The sequence below is a fragment of the Parasteatoda tepidariorum genome, chromosome 2 (genome assembly GCF_982258835.1).
Source record: "Parasteatoda tepidariorum strain Cologne lab strain chromosome 2, Ptep-v5.0, whole genome shotgun sequence".
Lineage (NCBI taxonomy): Eukaryota > Metazoa > Arthropoda > Arachnida > Araneae > Theridiidae > Parasteatoda > Parasteatoda tepidariorum.
The window spans coordinates 114,340,837-114,363,096 of NC_141756.1; the positions used below are offsets into that span (position 1 = coordinate 114,340,837).

General features: G+C 32.4%; 1 protein-coding gene across 7 annotated transcripts in view; it reads right to left on the reverse strand.

The window, feature by feature from the left end:
- LOC122272504 (maestro heat-like repeat-containing protein family member 2A) overlaps positions 1-22,260 on the reverse strand; it is a 455,199-nt gene that overhangs the window by 49,265 nt on the left and 383,674 nt on the right. For 3 of the 7 annotated variants that reach the window (XM_087158095.1, XM_087158093.1, XM_087158094.1), the window contains exon 1: positions 1,356-1,768. The exons of 3 other annotated variants lie outside the window; for them this stretch is intronic. The gene's annotated coding sequence lies outside the window, so the exon portion shown is untranslated. Of the gene's footprint in view, positions 1-1,355; positions 1,834-22,260 lie in introns of those variants that run through there. One more of the 7 variants, XR_015431656.1, reaches the window with a different exon arrangement.

The following is a 22,260-nucleotide window of genomic DNA, read 5'->3' on the forward strand; positions in this document are numbered from 1 at the left end:
AAATATCTTTCTTTATTATTATGAATTTATTCAGCCAAATATCTAATAATATTCATATTCAGACGAATAACTTCAGTATTCGGCTAGGCCGAATATTCGGCAAAACGTCCGAATACCGAATAGTGGCCGAATATTCGTTACATCCCTTTCAAATACTGCCTCCAAAACTATTCAAAAAGCTACGAAGATCTTGATACTAAAGAATAAAACTATAAATATCAATAATGGGCAGAAAAAGAGATTTAATTTTTTAATTCAGTAATACCCTTACAGTTTGTTTTCTAAAACTGATTGTTTAGGAATCAAGCGCTTTTTCAATAGCTGGAACACTCAAATAACATTTGGAAAAATATGGTTAAGGTTAGATTTTAATAACCAGTTTTACCATAACATGATAAAAAGTAGGCTTTAAGTGGTAAAAAAAAAGAGAAAAATAATGAAAACCCCTCAAAAATTACATCCCTTAATTGATTTGCATGTTTACTACTTATAGTTGATACAAGAAAATAATATACATATTTTATAGTTAATACTTGGCAGTAATGGATAATATATGATTTAAAAAGCAATTAAGGACTAAGGATGTACTTAAACATGCTTATTAAAAATATTATTTTAAATGTTTATGCCTAAAATTATTATTCTCTTACTACGTTATTATAAACTCACTTTAATAAATACTTAAAATAATAGAAGCAGTTTTTTAATAATAACCGAGACTGTTATTTTTCTTGAATAGTACCTTATCCTGTAGCTTATTACAGAAAATTACTAATAACTGAATTTTTTTGCTGCTGTTCCTACCTGAAAATTGCCAATTTGTCGGGAATACTCCATACATTATATACAAGCAACTAATTATTCAATGCATGATTACAAAACTAATTGTTTCCAAAAGAAAAAGCGGACAATTGTGACTTGAGAATCTGACTAGCACCAAACAGGCATCAACATAAAAATATCCTTAGGTAATTCTACACCAATATTTTGTCTTGAAAATAGATCCATCACAATATTTTTATGTTTTAAAACTCAGTTTTCTTTAAAAATTTAATTTCAATACTTTATGCACTTAATTTTAAGGAAAAGTTTATTAAAAATCGATAATTTCATAAAATTTTTGACAGACCTCTCAAAAGATGTGAGTGCCATTTGACGTGTAACTATATCATTTACTATAAAAAAAAAAATAACAGCAAGGATCGTTACAATTGTTACAAATGATTCACATTTCTTCAACTTTAATATGAAATTAAATTAATAATATAATTTGATTTCACATTAAAGTCGAATGAATTAATAAAAATCACGCAGATACAATAATTAGAAGAAATATGAGAGAAACAGTTCCATACCCACATGCTGATTGCAGAATACATAAAGAATTAAACTTAACCTACTCTTCATCAGTTGTATCATGAAGAGTAGGAACACTCATCCTAATTCGGAATTATATTTATTTGGAAAGGAATATAATTTATTATATTTATAGGACATTAGCGGATCCGCTAATGTCCTATATTTATTTCAGAAAGACTAAATAATAATTAGAATCTTGAATCAGAAAGAGATCAAATTTTTTGTTTAGCTAAGTTCATGCTGCTGCATATATCTGTGCGATTTAAAATAAGCTTGAAACTTTCAACGCTTTGTAGAGACGTAGTAGCTATAGGGGGCGTAGGTTGGTAGGTACTTTATTTACATCGGACTAGATCTGCACGATGTGTGCTATTGGCAACTGTCTGTGAAACATCCATGAGGATGATACGAAGACATGCCCTCGCAATTTTAATCCTCTGCAGAGGGGATGGCTAACCTGCTTTGGTAGACCGACGACCTAAGCATGAAGTCAAATACTTTACTGTAGAATAGTTTTACGAGGACCGATACCTCTCACCTTCGGTCCCTGCTCAAACTAATCAAAGTGGTGCCCATCCGCTAACTGACCACAGCCAGTTTGGCTTGACTTGTTGTTGTTGTTAATTTACGTCGCACAAAAGCTGCACAATGGGCTATTGGCGATGGTCTGGTTAACATCCTGGAGGATGATCCGAAGACATGCCATCACAATTTTGATCCTCTGCGGAGGGGATGGCACCCCCGCTTCAGTAGCCCGACGAACTGCGCGAGAAGTCGAGTACTTTACGGTAGCACAGTTTAACGAGGACCAATACCGCACACCCTCGGTCCCTACGCAGACTGATCCAAGTGTACACCCACCCGCACACTGACCGTAGCCAGTGTTGTTTGACTTCGGTGATCTGCTGGGAACCGTGCCTAAGCGATCAGTCCACTGCGGGACGCTTGATTTCGGTGTTCTATTGGGAACCGTGTCTTTACTATCAGTCCAATGCGGGACACAGGTGGCGTAGGGCAGAACTCTTTACCTATGGCAATAATTCGCCAGTAGCGTATGGAGAGTCATACGGGAAGGAAATCCGTTGGTTTCTGTCTTAATTTTCGAAAAGATTAAAAACTTTGAAGTAAGGAAGCTATATGAAAAAAAAACTACATTGAACATAGTTCTAAAAGAAAGGGTCTTGGAAATTTCAAAAAATATTTTTGACCAAAAAAATACGAAAAATGTGGATAGTTGATCGTGTAAAGCTAAGCACAGATAGCGCTAGTGATTAAAATTCGTCGTAGGTATGCCGGGTTACTAATATCGATTAATTTTTACGCCTAAAATTTCAAGAAATGCACCATCCAATATTACATTATGAAGTGTTCCTTCAATTTAAATTTGAACGAAACAAACAACAAATGAATTTGGAAAACTCTACTAGCGAGCTATGATACCATTGCGATATTAAAAATAACATTACAGTGATATTGTACACTTCTTTTTCTTTGTCTGTGTGACAGCCCCTTGCAGGCCTTGTCTGCCGCAACAGCTGCCAAACGCCAGCGATGTCGTTGAGGATATAATATGATATAGCAAATAAAGGATAACATTCAAAACATGGCAAACCCTACCCTTTATTTATGTTGTGATATTATTGTTCTTAAATTTGCTTAAAGCTGACGACCTGTTAGAATTCATAAGTTGCAGAAAACTGTTATGAATGGTAAAATTATTAAGAGTACATTTAAACACAAATCACAACGATAAAACTTCTTCTTCGATAAACACTGAGGAATATTAAACTTGTTCACACATCACCTCGTAAGCAAAACATCAGAGGAGGAACGACTTATCGAAAATGATACTATGTCTACGACTATATCTACATAGCTTTAATTTGATAGTTTTTTTTTCAATCGAACATATTTTTCATCCTTTAGTTAAGAAAATTATTATAAAAAAATAATGTGTTGAACACTACAAAAATAATATTTATAATAGACTGATTAAAAAATAGGTCTAGCTCTGAGCCAAATTTATATCAATTTACAGCTAAATTCATTTGATATCTTATTAAAGTAGTTAATTATTAATTTTCAGTTTAGATTTTAATTTCTGATAGATATTTTCATTGCTAACAATACAAATTTTAATTCAGAATAGATTTTAATTATTTGTACATTATATTTCAAATAATTATTTTATTTCATTTAAATTTAAATGTTTTAATTACACGATAAAGCATTTTTATAGCATTCATGAAAATACTTTTACTTGACAAAACAATTATACTACATAGTATTGTGGTATTGATTTAGAACACAAGAAAAGTTTATTTTTATTACTGCGATGGAAGAGAAAAATTAATTTTTAATTTTGTAAGTTCAGAGCTACCATTAATTCTTAGTGAAAACATTATATTAATAAAAGAATATAGTTTTAAAATCAATTTAATATTTTATAACCGTCGTTGAACAGCCGACCCAATTTTTTTGGGTTTACGATTACTAATGTTCAACTCCGTATCCTTGTGATTTTGAACCAATCAAGAAAAGTAGGAAACTCCTGGATCAGTACCCCCGGAGGAATTATTTGTTATATGAACACCGAAGACTTTGTGACCCAACAGATTTAACGTACATCAGTCACCATTTACTACACGTGGAGTCATCGCCCAGTGGGTGTCGAGACCATGACCTGATGGACATGGATCCAGTGCCCTACCAACCAGGCTATCCCGCCCTATTCTATTTGTAAAATTTATTTCATTTATTTTAATAATCGTCGTTGAGCAGCCGACCCAATTTTTGGATTTACGACTACTAATGTTCAACTCTGTAGCCTTTTAATTTTGAACCCAATATAGAAGACAAGGAAACTTCTGGATCAAGTATTGGGAGAAATTTTGCCTTCGTAGAGGACTTTTTGCTAGAACTAACCCGCATTTGCGTTACATAGAGAGGAAGACCACGAGAACCTCCCACGGTTAGCCAGACTGTAAGGGAACTCCAATCCATGATCTGTCTACCACTGAGGATATTTCACTTCAGCATTGTGATCGGTGCAAGCCGGATGAGGAATTTGTATCGACCCAGCCTTTGCGGAATCGAATCCCGGTTCAAATCATTGGAAGGCGAACGCTCTATCACCTGAGCCATCGCGGATCACGGATCAAGAATTGAAAGAAATTTGCATTCGTGGAGGACTTCTTGATGAAACTAACCCGCATTTCCGTTACATCCCATCAGCAAAAACATAGTTCGAAATGGCCGAGTATGAAAATTATAAATTAATATTAAAGGGAGTTACGGGGCGTTTCGAATGCGTAGCGTCGGAAACGAAATTTATCCGTTTTTTAAGCTATTATTCATTCTTTTAAAGAGAAAAAATGGACCAAAATATGTTTTGTTGACTAACCGGGAGTAGGTGTATTAAGCTAAATATTCGCTGGACGATCGTGTGAAGCGTGGCGCAGTCTGTAGTGCTGTGGGCAAGGCTAATATGCAGTGCCGGAGCTCCTGGGTTCGAAACCCTGTGAGGGTCAACTTTAAATTTGTTTTATTTATTTTATATAATTTTTTTAAATATACTTTTCGATATTATAACGTAAATAAAGTGTTCTGTATATAAAAATAACTATATTTTTTTTAAGAAATAGCGAATAATAGCTATTAAACGGATAAATTACGGATAATTTTTACTTATTTATTTATTTTATTTTATATTATTTTTTTGACCTCTTTTTCAATATTTTTAAGTGAATAAAGTGTTCTAAGTATGAAAAGAATTTTTTTTCTTTGTTAAAAAGCGAATAATGGCTGAAAATGGGGCAAAAATCGTATCTTGGAGCACGCACACATCACACCCCGTAACTCCCTATAATATTATCTATAAATTTCAAACTTGGCCAGAAATTAGAGTTTAATGTAAGAAACAATTGTGCAAAAGAAATTTTTTATAGACTAATTAGTGGGCCTCCAATGGGCCAAAATATGTTTTGTTGACTAACCGGGAGTAGGTGCATTTAGCTAAATATTCGCTGGACGAACATGTGAAGCGTGGCGCAGTTTGTAGTGCTGTGGGCAAGGTTAATATGCAGTGCCGGAGCTCCTGGGTTCGAAACCCTGTGAGGGTCAACTTTAAATTTTTTTTATTTATTTTAAATTATTTTTTTAAATATACTTTTCGATATTATAACGCAAATAAAGTGTTTTGTATATAAAAATAACTATATTTTTTTTTAGAAATAGCGAATAATAGCTAATAAACGGATAAATGTCGGATAATTTTTACTTATTTATTTATTTTATTTTATATTATTTGTTTGACTTGTTTTTCAATATTTTTAAATGAATAAAGTGTTCTATGTATGAAAAGATTTTTTTTCTTTGTTAAAGAGTGAATGATGGCTGAAAAAGGGACAAAAGTCGTATCTAGGAGCACGCACACATCACTCCCCGTAACTCCCTATAATATTAACCTATAAATTTCAAACTCGGCCAGAAATTAGAGTTTAATGTAATAAACAATTGTACCGAAGAAATTTTTTATAGACTAATTAGTGGGCCCACAATGGGCCAAAATATGTTTTGTTGACTAACTGGGAGTAGGTGTATTTAGCTAAATATTCGCTGGGCGGTCATGTGAAGCGTGGCGCAGTTGGTAGTGCTGTGTGCAAGGCTAATAAGCAGTGCCGGAGCTCCAGGGTTCGAAACCCTGTAAGGATCAACTTTAAATTTTTTTTATTTATTTTATAATATTTTTTTAAATATACTTTTTGATATTATAACGTAAATAAAGTGTTCTGTATATAAAAATAACTATATTTTTTTTAAGAAATAGCGAATCATAGCTAATAAACGGATAAATTTTGGATAATTTTTACTAATTTATTTATTTTATTTCATATTTTTTTTTTGACTTCTTTTTCAATATTTTTTAGAGAATGAAGTGTTCTATGTATGAAAAGAAATTTTTTTCTTTGTTAAAAAGCGAATAATGACTGAAAATGGGACAAAAGTCGTATCTAGGAGCACGAACACATCACAACCCGTATCTCCCTTTAATATTAACCTATAAATTTCAAACTCGGCCGGAAATTAGAGTTCAATGTAACAAACAATTGTGGTAAAGAAATTTTTTATAGACTAATTAGTGGGCCCACAATGGGCCGAAATATGTTTTGTTGACTAACTGGGAGTAGGTGTATTTAGCTAAATATTCGCTGGGCGGTCATGTGAAGCGTGGCGCAGTTGGTAGTGCTGTGTGCAAGGCTAATAAGCAGTGCCGGAGCTCCAGGGTTCGAAACCCTGTAAGGATCAACTTTAAATTTTTTTTATTTATTTTATAATATTTTTTTAAATATACTTTTTGATATTATAACGTAAATAAAGTGTTCTGTATATAAAAATAACTATATTTTTTTTAAGAAATAGCGAATCATAGCTAATAAACGGATAAATTTTGGATAATTTTTACTAATTTATTTATTTTATTTCATATTTTTTTTTGACTTCTTTTTCAATATTTTTTAGAGAATGAAGTGTTCTATGTATGAAAAGAAATTTTTTTCTTTGTTAAAAAGCGAATAATGACTGAAAATGGGACAAAAGTCGTATCTAGGAGCACGAACACATCACAACCCGTATCTCCCTTTAATATTAACCTATAAATTTCAAACTCGGCCGGAAATTAGAGTTCAATGTAACAAACAATTGTGGTAAAGAAATTTTTTATAGACTAATTAGTGGGCCCACAATGGGCCGAAATATGTTTTGTTGACTAACTGGGAGTAGGTGTATTTAGCTAAATATTCGCTGGGCGGTCATGTGAAGCGTGGCGCAGTTGGTAGTGCTGTGTGCAAGGCTAAATAAGCAGTGCCGGAGCTCTAGGGTTTGAAACCCTGTGATGGTCAACTTTAAATTTTTTTTATTTATTTAAAATTATTTTTTTAAATATACTTTTCGATATTAAAACGTAAATAAAGTGTTCTGTATATAAAAATAACTATATATTTTTTTTAAGAAATAGAGAATAATAGAATGAAGCGTGGCGCATTTGGTAGTGCTGTGTGCAAGACTAATAAGCTGTGCCGGAGCTCCAGGGTTCGAAACCCTGTTAGGGTCAACTTGAAATTTTTTTTATTTATGTTAAATTATTTTTTTAAATATACTTTTCGATATTATAACGTAAATAAAGTGTTCTGTATATAAAAATAACTATATTTTTTTTAAGAAATAGCGAATAATAGCTAATAAAAGGATAAATTTCAGATAATTTTTACTTATTTTTTAATTTTATTTTTTAGTATTTTTTTGACTTCTTTTTCAATATTTTTAAGTGAATAAAGTGTTCTATGTATGAAAATAATTTTTTTTCTTTGTTAAAGAGCGAATAATGGCTGAAAAAGGGACAAAAGTCGTATCTAGGAGCACGCACACATCACTCCCCGTTACTCCCTTTAATATTAACCTATAAATTTCAAACTCGGCCGGAAATTAGAGTTTAATGTAACAAACAATTTTACTAAAGAAATTTTTTATAGACTAAATAGTGGGCCTCCAATGGGCCAAAATATGTTTTGTTGACTAACCGGGAGTAGGTGTATTTAGCTAAATATTCGCTGGACGAACATGTGAAGCGGGGCGCAATTTGTAGTGCTGTGGGCAAGGCTAATATGCAGTGCCGGAGATCCTGGGTTCGAAACCCTGTGAGGGTCAAATTTAAATTTTTTTCATTTATTTTAAATTATTTTTTTAACTATACTTTTCGATATTATAACGCAAATAAAGTGTTCTGTATATAAAAATAACTATATTTTTTTTAAGAAATAGAGAATAATAGCTATTAAATGGATAAATTTCGGATAATTTTTACTTATTTATTTATTTTATTTTATATTATTTTTTGACCTCTTTTTCAATATTTTTAAGTGAATAAAGTGTTCTAAGTATGAAAAGAATTTTTTTTCTTTGTTAAAAAGCGAATAATGGCTGAAAATGGGGCAAAAGTCGTATCTTGGAGCACGCACACATCACACCCCGTAACTCCCTATAATATTAACCTATAAATTTCAAACTTGGCCAGAAATTAGAGTTTAATGTAACAAACAATTGTGCTAATGATATTTTTATAGACTAATTAGTGGGCCCACAATGGGCCAAAATTTGTTTTGTTGACTAACTGGGAGTTGGTGTATTTAGCTAAATATTGGCTGGGCGGTCATGTGAAGCGTGGCGCATTTGGTAGTGCTGTGTGCAAGACTAATTAGCTGTGCCGGAGCTCCAGGGTTCGAAACCCTGTTAGGGTCAACTTTAAATTTTTTTTATTTATTTTATATTATTTTTTTAAATATACTTTTCGATATTATAACGTAAATAAAGTGTTCTGTATATAAAAATAACTATATTTTTTTTAAGAAAAAGCGAATAATAGCTAATAAACGGATGAATTTCGGATATTTTTTAACTTATTTTTTTTATTTTATTTTTTATTATTTTTTTGACTTCTTTTTCAATATTTTTAAGTGAATAAAGTGTTCTATGTATGAAAATAATTTTTTTTCTTTGTTGAAGAGCGAATAATGGCTGAAAAAGGGACAAAAGTCGTATCTAGGAGCACGCACACATCACTCCCCGTTACTCCCTTTAATATTAACCTTTAAATTTCAAACTCGGCCGGAAATTTGAGTTTAATGTAACAAACAATTTTACTAAAGAAATTTTTTATAGACTAAATAGTGGGCCTCCAATGGGCCAAAATATGTTTTGTTGACTAACCGGGAGTAGGTGTATTTAGCTAAATATTCGCTGGACGAACATGTGAAGCGGGGCGCAATTTGTAGTGCTGTTGGCAAGGCTAATATGCAGTGTCGGAGCTCCTGGGTTCGAAACCCTGTGAGGGTCAACTTTAAATTTTTTTATTTATTTTGAATTATTTTTTTAACTATACTTTTCGATATTATAACGCAAATAAAGTGTTCTGTATATAAAAATAACTATATTTCTTTTAAGAAATAGCGAATAATAGCTAATAAACTGATAAATTTCGGAAATTTTTACTTATTTATTTATTTTATTTTACATTATTTTTTTGACTTCTTTTTCAATATTTTTAAGTGAATAAAGCGTTCTAAGTATGAAAAGAATTTTTTTTCTTTGTTAAAGAGCGAATGATGGCTGAAAAAGGGACAAAAGTCGTATCTAGGAGCACGCACACATCACACCCCGTTACTCCCTTTAATATTAACCTATAAATTTCAAACTCGGCCGGAAATTAGAGTTTAATGTAACAAATAATTTTACTAAAGAAATTTTTTGTAGACTAAATAGTGGGCCCCCAATGGGCCAAAATATGTTTTGTTGACTAACCGGGAGTAGGTGTATTTAGCTAAATATTCGCTGGACGAACATGTGAAGCGTGGCGCAGTTTGTAGTGCTGTGAGCAAGGCTAATATGCAGTGCCGGAGCTGCTGTTTTCGAAACCCTGTGAGGGTCAACTTCAAATTTGTTTTATTTGTTTTATACTATTTTTTTTAAATATACTTTTCGATATTATAACGTAAATAAAGTGTTCTGTATATAAAAGTAACTATATTTCTTTTAAGAAATAGCGAATAATAGCTAATAAACGGATAAATTTCGGAAAATTTTTACTTATTTATTTATTTTACATTATATTATTTTTTTGACTTTTTTTTCAATATTTTTAAGTAAGTAAAGTGTTCTATGTATGAAAAGAATTTTTTTTCTTTGTTAAAGGGCGAATAATGGCTGAAAAAGGGACCAAAGTCGTATCTAGGAGCACGCACACATCACACCCCGTAACTCCCTATAATATTAGCCTTTAAATTTCAAACTCGGCCAGAAATTAGAGTTCAATGTAACAAACAATTGTGGTAAAGAAATTTTTTATAGACTAATTAGTGGGCCCACAATGGGCCAAAATATGTTTTGTCGACTAACTGGGAGTAGGTGTATTTAGCTAAATATTCGCTGGGCGGTCATGTGAAGCGTGGCGCAGTTGGTAGTGCTGTGTGCAAGGCTAAATAAGCAGTGCCGGAGCTCTAGGGTTCGAAACCCTGTGAGGGTCAACTTTAAATTTTTTTTATTTATTTTAATTATTTTTTTAAATATACTTTTCGATATTAAACCGTAAATAAAGTGTTCTGTATATAAAAATAACTATATTTTTTTTTAAGAAATAGCGAATAATAGCTATTAAACGGATAAATTTCGGATAATTTTTACTTATTTATTTATTTTATTTTATATTATTTTTTTTACCTCTTTTTCAATATTTTTAAGTGAATAAAGTGTTCTAAGTATGAAAATTTTTTTTTTCTTTGTTAAAAAGCGAATAATGGCTGAAAATGGGGCAAAAGTCGTATCTTGGAGCACGCACACATCACACCCCGTTACTCCCTATAATATTAACCTATAAATTTCAAACTTTGCCAGAAATTAGAGTTTAATGTAACAAACAATTGTGCTAAAGAAATTTTTTATAGACTAATTAGTGGGCCCACAATGGGCCAAAATATGTTTTGTTGACTAACTGGGAGTAGGTGTATTTAGCTAAATATTGGCTGGGCGGTCATGTGAAGCGTGGCGCATTTGGTAGTGCTGTGTGCAAGCCTAATAAGCTGTGCCGGAGCTCCAGGGTTCGATACCCTGTTAGGGTCAACTTTAAATTTTTTTTATTTATGTTAAATTATTTTTTTAAATATACTTTTCGATATTATAACGTAAATAAAGTGTTCTGTATATAAAAATAACTATATTTTTTTTAAGAAATAGCGAATAATAGCTATTAAACGGATAAATTTCGGATAATTTTTACTTATTTTTTCATTTTATTTTATATTATTTTTTTGATTTCTTTTTCAATATTTTTAAGTGAATAAAGTGTTCTATGTATAAAAAGAAATTTTTTTCTTTGTTAAAGAGCGAATAATGGCTGAAAAAGGGACAAAAGTCGTATCTAGGAGCACGCACACATCACACCCCGTTACTCTCTTTAATATTAACCTATAAATTTCAAACTCGGCCGGAAATTAGAGTTTAATGTAACAAACAATTTTACTAAAGAAATTTTTTATAGACTAAATAGTGGGCCTCCAATGGGCCAAAATATGTTTTGTTGACTAACCGGGAGTAGGTGCATTTAGCTAAATATTCGCTGGACGAACATGTGAAGCGTGGCGCAGTTTGTAGTGCTGTGGGCAAGGCTAATATGCAGTGCCGGAGCTCCTGGGTTCGAAACCCTGTGAGGGTCTACTTTAAATTTTTTTTATTTATTTTAAATTATTTTTTTAAATATACTTTTCGATATTATAACGCAAATAAAGTGTTCTGTATATAAAAATAACTATATTTTTTTAAAGAAATTGCGAATAATAGCTATTAAACGGATAAATTTCGGATAATTTTTACTTATTTTTTCATTTTATTTTATATTATTTTTTTGATTTCTTTTTCAATATTTTTAAGTGAATAAAGTGTTCTATGTATAAAAAGAATTTTTTTTCTTTGTTAAAGAGCGAATAATGGCTGAAAAAGGGACAAAAGTCGTATCTAGGAGCACGCACACATCACACCCCGTTACTCCCTTTAATATTAACCTATAAATTTCAAACTCGGCCGGAAATTAGAGTTTAATGTAACAAACAATTTAACTAAAGAAATTTTTTATAGACTAAATAGTGGGCCTCCAATGGGCCAAAATATGTTTTGTTGACTAACCGGGAGTAGGTGTATTTAGCTAAATATTCGCTGGACGAACATGTGAAGCGGGGCGCAATTTGTAGTGCTGTTGGCAAGGCTAATATGCAGTGTCGGAGCTCCTGGGTTCGAAACCCTGTGAGGGTCAACTTTAAATTTTTTTATTTATTTTGAATTATTTTTTTAACTATACTTTTCGATATTATAACGCAAATAAAGTGTTCTGTATATAAAAATAACTATATTTCTTTTAAGAAATAGCGAATAATAGCTAATAAACTGATAAATTTCGGAAATTTTTACTTATTTATTTATTTTATTTTACATTATTTTTTTGACTTCTTTTTCAATATTTTTAAGTGAATAAAGCGTTCTAAGTATGAAAAGAATTTTTTTTCTTTGTTAAAGAGCGAATGATGGCTGAAAAAGGGACAAAAGTCGTATCTAGGAGCACGCACACATCACACCCCGTTACTCCCTTTAATATTAACCTATAAATTTCAAACTCGGCCGGAAATTAGAGTTTAATGTAACAAATAATTTTGCTAAAGAAATTTTTTGTAGACTAAATAGTGGGCCCCCAATGGGCCAAAATATGTTTTGTTGACTAACCGGGAGTAGGTGTATTTAGCTAAATATTCGCTGGACGAACATGTGAAGCGTGGCGCAGTTTGTAGTGCTGTGAGCAAGGCTAATATGCAGTGCCGGAGCTGCTGTGTTCGAAACCCTGTGAGGGTCAACTTCAAATTTGTTTTATTTGTTTTATACTATTTTTTTTAAATATACTTTTCGATATTATAACGTAAATAAAGTGTTCTGTATATAAAAGTAACTATATTTCTTTTAAGAAATAGCGAATAATAGCTAATAAACGGATAAATTTCGGAAAATTTTTACTTATTTATTTATTTTACATTATATTATTTTTTTGACTTCTTTTTCAATATTTTTAAGTAAGTAAAGTGTTCTATGTATGAAAAGAATTTTTTTTCTTTGTTAAAGGGCGAATAATGGCTGAAAAAGGGACCAAAGTCGTATCTAGGAGCACGCACACATCACACCCCGTAACTCCCTATAATATTAACCTATAAATTTCAAACTCGGCCGGAAGTTAGAGTTTAATGTAATAAACAATTGTACCGAAGAAATTTTTTATAGACTAATTAGTGGGCTCTCAATGGGCCAAAATATGTTTTGTTGACTAACCGGGAGTAGGTGTATTTAGCTAAATATTCGCTGGGCGGTCATGTGAAGTGTGGCGCAGTTGGTAGTGCTGTGTGCAAGGCTAATATGCAGTGCCGGAGCTCCTGATTTCGAAACCCTGAGAGGGTCAACTTTAAATTTTTTTATTTATTTTATATTATTTTTTTAAATATACTTTTCGATATTATAACGTAAATAAAGTGTTCTGTATATAAAAATAACTATATTTTTTTTAAGAAAAAGCGAATAATAGCTAATAAACGGATAAATTTCGGATAATTTTTACTTATTTATTTATTTTATTTTATATTATTTTTTTGACTTCTATTTCAATATTTTTAAGTGAATAAAGTGTTTTAAGTATGTAAAGAATTTTTTTCTTTGTTAAAAAGTGAATAATGGCTGCAAATGGGGCAAAAGTCGTATCTTGGAGCACGCACACATCACACCCCGTAACTCCCTATAATATTAGCCTATAAATTTCAAACTCGGCCAGAAAATAGAGTTCAATGTAACAAACAATTGTGGTAAAGAAATTTTTTATAGACTAATTAGTGGGCCCACAATGGGCCAAAATATGTTTTGTCGACTAACTGGGAGTAGGTGTATTTAGCTAAATATTCGCTGGGCGGTCATGTGAAGCGTGGCGCAGTTGGTAGTGCTGTGTGCAAGGCTAAATAAGCAGTGACGGAGCTCTAGGGTTCGAAACCCTGTGAGGGTCAACTTTAAATTTTTTTTATTTATTTTAATTATTTTTTTAAATATACTTTTAGATATTAAACCGTAAATAAAGTGTTCTGTATATAAAAATAACTATATTTTTTTTTAAGAAATAGCGAATAATAGCTATTAAACGGATAAATTTCGGATAATTTTTACTTATTTATTTATTTTATTTTATATTATTTTTTTGACCTCTTTTTCAATATTTTTAAGTGAATAAAGTGTTCTAAGTATGAAAAATTTTTTTTTCTTTGTTAAAAAGCGAATAATGGCTGAAAATGGGGCAAAAGTCGTATCTTGGAGCACGCACACATCACACCCCGTTACTCCCTATAATATTAACCTATAAATTTCAAACTTTGCCAGAAATTAGAGTTTAATGTAACAAACAATTGTGCTAAAGAAATTTTTTATAGACTAATTAGTGGGCCCACAATGGGCCAAAATATGTTTTGTTGACTAACTGGGAGTAGGTGTATTTAGCTAAATATTGGCTGGGCGGTCATGTGAAGCGTGGCGCATTTGGTAGTGCTGTGTGCAAGACTAATAAGCTGTGCCGGAGCTCCAGGGTTCGATACCCTGTTAGGGTCAACTTTAAATTTTTTTTATTTATGTTAAATTATTTTTTTAAATATACTTTTCGATATTATAACGTAAATAAAGTGTTCTGTATATAAAAATAACTATATTTTTTTTAAGAAATAGCGAATAAAAGCTATTAAACGGATAAATTTCGGATAATTTTTACTTATTTTTTCATTTTATTTTATATTATTTTTTTGATTTCTTTTTCAATATTTTTAAGTGAATAAAGTGTTCTATGTATAAAAAGAATTTTTTTTCTTTGTTAAAGAGCGAATAATGGCTGAAAAAGGGACAAAAGTCGTATCTAGGAGCACGCACACATCACACCCCGTTACTCTCTTTAATATTAACCTATAAATTTCAAACTCGGCCGGAAATTAGAGTTTAATGTAACAAACAATTTTACTAAAGAAATTTTTTATAGACTAAATAGTGGGCCTCCAATGGGCCAAAATATGTTTTGTTGACTAACCGGGAGTAGGTGCATTTAGCTAAATATTCGCTGGACGAACATGTGAAGCGTGGCGCAGTTTGTAGTGCTGTGGGCAAGGCTAATATGCAGTGCCGGAGCTCCTGGGTTCGAAACCCTGTGAGGGTCTACTTTAAATTTTTTTTATTTATTTTAAATTATTTTTTTAAATATACTTTTCGATATTATAACGCAAATAAAGTGTTCTGTATATAAAAATAACTATATTTTTTTAAAGAAATTGCGAATAATAGCTATTAAACGGATAAATTTCGGATAATTTTTACTTATTTTTTCATTTTATTTTATATTATTTTTTTGATTTCTTTTTCAATATTTTTAAGTGAATAAAGTGTTCTATGTATAAAAAGAATTTTTTTTCTTTGTTAAAGAGCGAATAATGGCTGAAAAAGGGACAAAAGTCGTATCTAGGAGCACGCACACATCACACCCCGTTACTCCCTTTAATATTAACCTATAAATTTCAAACTCGGCCGGAAATTAGAGTTTAATGTAACAAACAATTTCACTAAAGAAATTTTTTATAGACTAAATAGTGGGCCTCCAATGGGCCAAAATATGTTTTGTTGACTAACCGGGAGTAGGTGCATTTAGCTAAATATTCGCTGGACGAACATGTGAAGCGTGGCGCAGTTTGTAGTGCTGTGGGCAAGGTTAATATGCAGTGCCGGAGCTCCTGGGTTCGAAACCCTGTGAGGGTCAACTTTAAATTTTTTTTATTTATTTTAAATTATTTTTTTAAATATACTTTTCGATATTATAACGCAAATAAAGTGTTCTGTATATAAAAATAACTATATTTTTTTAAAGAAATTGCGAATAATAGCTAATAAACGGATAAATTTCGGAAAATTTTTACTTATTTATTTATTTTATTTTATATTATTTTTGTGACTTCTTTTTCAATATTTTTAAGTGAATAAAGTGTTCTATGTATGAAAAGAATTATTTTTCTTTGTTAAAGAGCGAATGATGGCTGAAAAACGAACAAAAGTCGTATCTAGGAGCACGCACACATCACAACCCGTAACTCCCTTTAATATTAACCTATAAATTTCAAACTCGGCCGGAAATTAGAGTTTAATGTAACAAACAATTTTAATAAAGAAATTTTTTATAGACTAAATAGTGGGCCCCCAATGGGCCAAAATATGTTTTGTTGATTAACCGGGAGTAGGTGTATTAAGCTAAATATTCGCTGGACGATCGTGTGAAGCGTGGCGCAGTCTGTAGTGCTGTGGGCAAGGGTAATACGCAGTGCCGGAGTTCCTGGGTTCGAAACCCTGTGAGGGTCAACTTTAAATTTGTTTTATTTATTTTATATAATTTTTTTAAATATACTTTTCGATATTATAACGTAAATAAAGTGTTCTGTATATAAAAATAACTATATTTTTTTAAAGAAATAGCGAATAATAGCTAATAAGCGGATAAATTTAGGAAAATTTTTACTTATTTATTTATTTTATTTTATATTATTTTTTTGACTTCTATTTCAATATTTTTAAGTGAATAAAGTGTTTTAAGTATGTAAAGAATTTTTTTCTTTGTTAAAAAGTGAATAATGGCTGAAAATGGGGCAAAAGTCGTATCTTGGAGCACGCACACATCACACCCCGTAACTCCCTATAATATTAACCTATAAATTTCAAACTCGGCCAGAAATTAGAGTTCAATGTAACAAACAATTGTGGTAAAGAAATTTTTTATAGACTAATTAGTGGGCCCACAATGGGCCAAAATATGTTTTGTTGACTAACTGGGAGTAGGTGTATTTAGCTAAATATTCGCTGGGCGGTCATGTGAAGCGTGGCGCATTTGGTAGTGCTGTGTGCAAGACTAATAAGCTGTGCCGGAGCTCCAGGGTTCGATAGGGTTAGGGTCAACTTTAAATTTTTTTTATTTATTTTAAATTATTTTTTTAAATATACTTTTCGATATTATAACGTAAATAAAGTGTTCTGTATATAAAAATAACTATATTTTTTTAAAGAAATAGCGAATAATAGCTAATAAACGGATAAATTTCGGAAAATTTTTACTTATTTATTTATTTTATTTTATATTATTTTTTTGACTTCTATTTCAATATTTTTAAGTGAATAAAGTGTTCTAAGTATGTAAAGAATTCTTTTTCTTTGTTAAAAAGCGAATAATGTCTTAAAATGGGGCAAAAGTCGTATTTTGGAAATTTTTTTATTTTATTTTATATTATCTTTTATAACATACTTTTCGACATTTTAACGTGAATCAAATGTTCTGTATATAGAAATAATTTTTTTTCCTTTGGGAAATAACGAATAATAGCTAATAAACGGTTAAATTTTGGATAATTTTTATTTATTTAATTATTTTATTTAATGTTAGTTTTTTAACTCCTTTTTCAATATTTTTAAGTAAATAAAGTGTTCTATATGAAAAGAATTATTTTTCTTTGTTAAAGAGCGAATAATAGCTGAAAAAGGGACAAAAGTCATATCAGGAGGCGTGCACACATCACACCCCGTAACTCCCTCTAATATTAACCTATAAATTTCAAACTCGGCACGAAATTGGAATTTAACATAAAAAACAATTGTTCCAAAAGAATTTTTTATAGACCTTTTAGTGGGCCCACAATGGGCCGAAATAAGTTTTGTTGACAAAGCAGGTGGTGGTGTTTTTAATCTAAATATTCGCGGCGCCGGCATGCGAAGCATGGCACAGTTGGTAGCTCTCTGTGCAGTTTAAGTATGTAGTCCCGGAGGCTCTGGGTACAAAACCCTGCGATGGTCGACATTGAAATATTTTTATATGTTTTTTTTAAATGTATTTTTCGATATTTTAATGTAAATAAAGTGTTCTGTATATAAAAATATAATTGATTTTGAAAATGTCGTTTTTTGAAAATTCGATTTTCCCAGAACTATTTGTTCGATTTCATTAAAAGTTGGCATTTTTCATCTTTGAAAATTTTTTTTTGAAATAATAAAAACAACAATTGTATGCCATACAATTCAAAAGTTCTTCAAGACTTCTTAAATAAAAAAAAAATCGTTTATATTTTCTAAAATTTATTATATTTATTACTAGTAATGTATATTTACTAAAGATTTATCGTTGAATAATTGAATTTTATGAATGTATGCAAACACTTTCCATTTTGGTGAGAATTTTATTGAGATATGGGGAGATGCCTCAAAAATTAAAATTAATATTGAGGGGTCCAAACTTTAGACCGCTCTCTTGACCAAACTATTGGGACCCAGAATGCGGCTACCTAGTATGCTAAGAGCAGGGATGGGCAAAGTAAGCCCGTGGGCCAACTGTGGCCCGCCAGGAGGTTTCATCCGGTCAGCGGATAGAATTTTAATCTTGGGGATCCGTGGCGAATATAAACAATCTACATTATACATCCATTTTCCTGTCTACTTTGTTTTTTGTTCTTTCTTTTTTTGACAAAGTACTGATGACCTTTTCACTTTTTCTATTTTTGTTCTACAAAACATAAATTGATAGAAATAGCTTCAATTAGTAAAAGGTTGAAAGCAGAAGCTTTTGATAGAATAGCCATAGATTGGCCCCAACGAGCGTCTATCTTTCTCAAGGAGCAGACATATGGAATCTAATATAGGTGAATTGTACTTTACATGTGGCAGACTCCGCATTTTAAGCTCCAACGAGCGGATTTTTCCACCAGCGTGAATTCTAACATTATTTATTGCGTATGGCAGTGTTTCCCAAAGTGTGGTACGCGTACCCCCAGGGGTACGGGAACAGTTTAGTGGGGGTACGCGTTCTTATGGGAAATATCTTACAGCAAACGAAAATTTCAAAATTTTTTATTTAATAACAAAGCTAGCCATGAAAACTTTCTATTACGTACTTTTCTATTGGCTATTTTTTAACAGTTAATAATTAGTGGTGCATACAGCGCCAGTTGTGATTTTTTACTTTTGTGCAATTTTTCTATTGTAAAAAATACATTAATTTTTTAATTAGTGGTACACAGCGCTAAGAAAAATTTAGAAATGGTACACAAAAGAGGTAAGTTTGGGAAACACTGGCGTATGGTAACATTGCACATATAACGACACTGTAAATAATGGTGAAATTATTAAATATATAAAATGGCTAGTGTTTCTTATAGTTATTTGTAAAACTTTTTAAACCCCAAATAGCTACTAAAAAAATCAAAGTTGATTCAGGGTGCCACGCGTTCAATGATGAATGGATTTGGAAACACTTTTTTTACAGTTATAAAAGATAAACCAGTATGTCTTATCTGCAATGAAGCTGTAGCAGTTTTTAAAGAATACAACATTAAACGACATTTTACAGCCAACCACCAGAATGCCAACTACAAAGTAATGTCTGAATGTGAAAGAAGACAAAATGCAAGAAGTTTTCTTAAAGAATTTTCAGACCGACAAAATTTTTAAGAAGATGTATAGTGTCCAAGAAGCAGTGCATTCAAGTTACATTGTAGCATACAATATTGCTAAAAATAATAAATCTCTCGGTGATGGGGTGGGCAGTTTGTTAAACAGTGTATGCTCCAAGTTTGTGATGTCCCGCAGTGGACTGATCGTTAAGACCCGGTTCCCAGCAGATCACCGTCCCGCAGTGGACTGATCTTTAAGACACGGTTCCCAGCAGATCACCGAAGTCAAGCATCACTGGCTGCGGTCAGTGTGCGGGTGGGTGACCACTTGGATCAGTCTGCGTAGGGACCGAGGGTGTGCGGTATTGGTCCTCGTTAAACTGTGCTATCGTAAAGTGCTCGACTTCGCGTGCAGGTCGTTGGGCTACTGAAGCGGGGGTGCCATCCCCTTTGCAGAGGATCAAAATTGTGATGGCATGTCTTCGGATCATCCTCCAGGGATGTTTCCCAGACCGTCGCCAATAGCCCATTGTGCAGCTCTAGTGCGACGTAAATGAACTACAACAACAAAAAGTTTATGATGTTGTATCTAGACTTTAAGAATAATTTTGAAGCTGTAAGCTTATCGGGAAAAACAGTGACTTCTAGAATCGAAGCCATTGATAAAAATTTGACATCACAATTAGGGTCAAAAATTGCACAATTTAAATTTTGCTCAATAGCTATGGATGAAAGCTCTGATATAATTGATACTGCTTAATTAGTGTTATTTATAAGACGTGTTGATGAGAACATTGAAATTACTGAGGAACTGGAGCGCACGCGTTTCTTAAGGGGAACTACCACGGGATGCGATATTTCTCGTGAGTTTCAAAAAGGGTTTTTAACTTTGAAAGTTGTCATAACAAAAATATGTATTATTTCGACTGATGGGGCACAAAATATGACAGAAAAAATTCTGAATTCCTTGGACTCCTTAATCAGAACTATCCCGGGATAACGTAAGCTTTCATTGTGTTAAACATCGTTGTGTTATACACTGTGTTATACACCGAGATACTCTGCATAAATCTACATTGAGAATTTCAAGATTGCAGTGCCATTCAAAGAGAATTAGATATTTCTACCATTCATTTCAACTTCAATTTTTAAACAAAAAGGTCTTGATGCTTGTCTTCTGCTAGGAACCGTGGAACATTTTTTTAAAAAACTCTTTTGTCTACTATCTTTTTAACGGTATTCGAACCCGCTATCATTCAAACAGCCTCTTTATTTTAATCAATACTCAACTTATAGATTTCTTATTTGTTCCTTAACCGGCTGTGTTTCTTAGCACACGACCCCACATCAATTTGTTCAATAATAGAATCACCTATTTTTATTGGTACGGGAACACACTATCATTTGAATGCGTTTCTTAACCACTCCTTCTATTCAAAAGTCGAACCCACATCCTCTTCATCGGTTATCGATCCCGTTATCATTTAAACAGTCTTCAAACCAATTTTTTTTCCATGAATAGTCATACCAGCCATTTTTTTATTGGTTTTTGAACAGTCTCTGATTTTGTGGATGTACAAAACCACAACCATTTTATCAATAATTAGAACCACAATTTTTATCGGTACGCAAACGCACTTTCACCGTGATAGATGGAGTCTCCCTGGCCGAGCGGTATTGCCCGCCAGACGCTCTGTTAAGCGTGGAGGTGGCGGGTTCGAATCCCGCCGTAACCCTGGATGTATTTTTTGTGATGTCCTTCTCTGCATTGAGCTATCTGTTCTTCTACTTGACAAAGCCTTAATTGAGCACACAAGCCTGCCAATGTATGTTGTGCCAAAAAACCAAACCGTGATAGTTCCCGGTGGGCTAGTCCATCCCTGAACAGAACTAAATTTAGGTTGAAAAATAAATTAACCGCTTCCCTATTTATCCCGAGTTAACCCGGGTATGTATATATGGCAAATATTTGTTATCCCTAAAAAACTCGGCCATAGCAGAATTCGTCAGTATGTTTTGATTTTTTTTACTTGGCCGGAGTCCCGCAGTGGACTGATCGTTAAGACACGGTTCCCAGCAGATCACCGAAGTCAAGCATCACTGACTGCGGTCAGTGTGCGGGTGGGTGACCACTTGGATCAGTCTGCGTAGGGACCGAGGGTGTGCAGTATGGGTCCTTGTTAAACTGTGCTATCGTAAAGTGCTCGACTTCACGTGCAGGTCGTCGGGCTACCGAATCTAGGGTGCCATCCCCTCTGCAGAGGATCAAAATTGTGATGGCATGTCTTCGGATCATCCTCAGGGATGTTTCCCAGACCGTCGCCAATAGCCCATTGTGCAGCTCTAGTGCGACGTAAATGAACAACAGAAACTTGACCGGAATCAAAATCATAATAATCTGCTGTGATTGAAAGTTTGCCAAGTTTTGTTGTTTGTGAAAGTGCACTCATGTTTTGTAGGATTGTCTATACAATTATTGCTGTGAATTTACGTAGGGAAAAAAAGAGTACAAAAATGGCGTATCACTTCTCTGGCCTTCGGAAAGTATCACTTAGTGTTGTTCTTTGTTTCAAAAACTATCATACAAAGAATAATATTTAATTTTTTTCATTTGCCCAATATAACTAGGGATAGTGAACTGATGGTGAATTAAGTGTTTTTTACACAACTTAAAACTTAACTTAATCAACTTAAAACTTGCGTATTATAGTGTGTTTTAGTTCCTTGTATCTATTAATAAAATAAAAAAAACCTGTTGATTTTTTGCATTTTTTTTGAAAACAATTGGTAAGGCAGGCCGTTAAAAATCAAGAATGTAAAGATTTATATA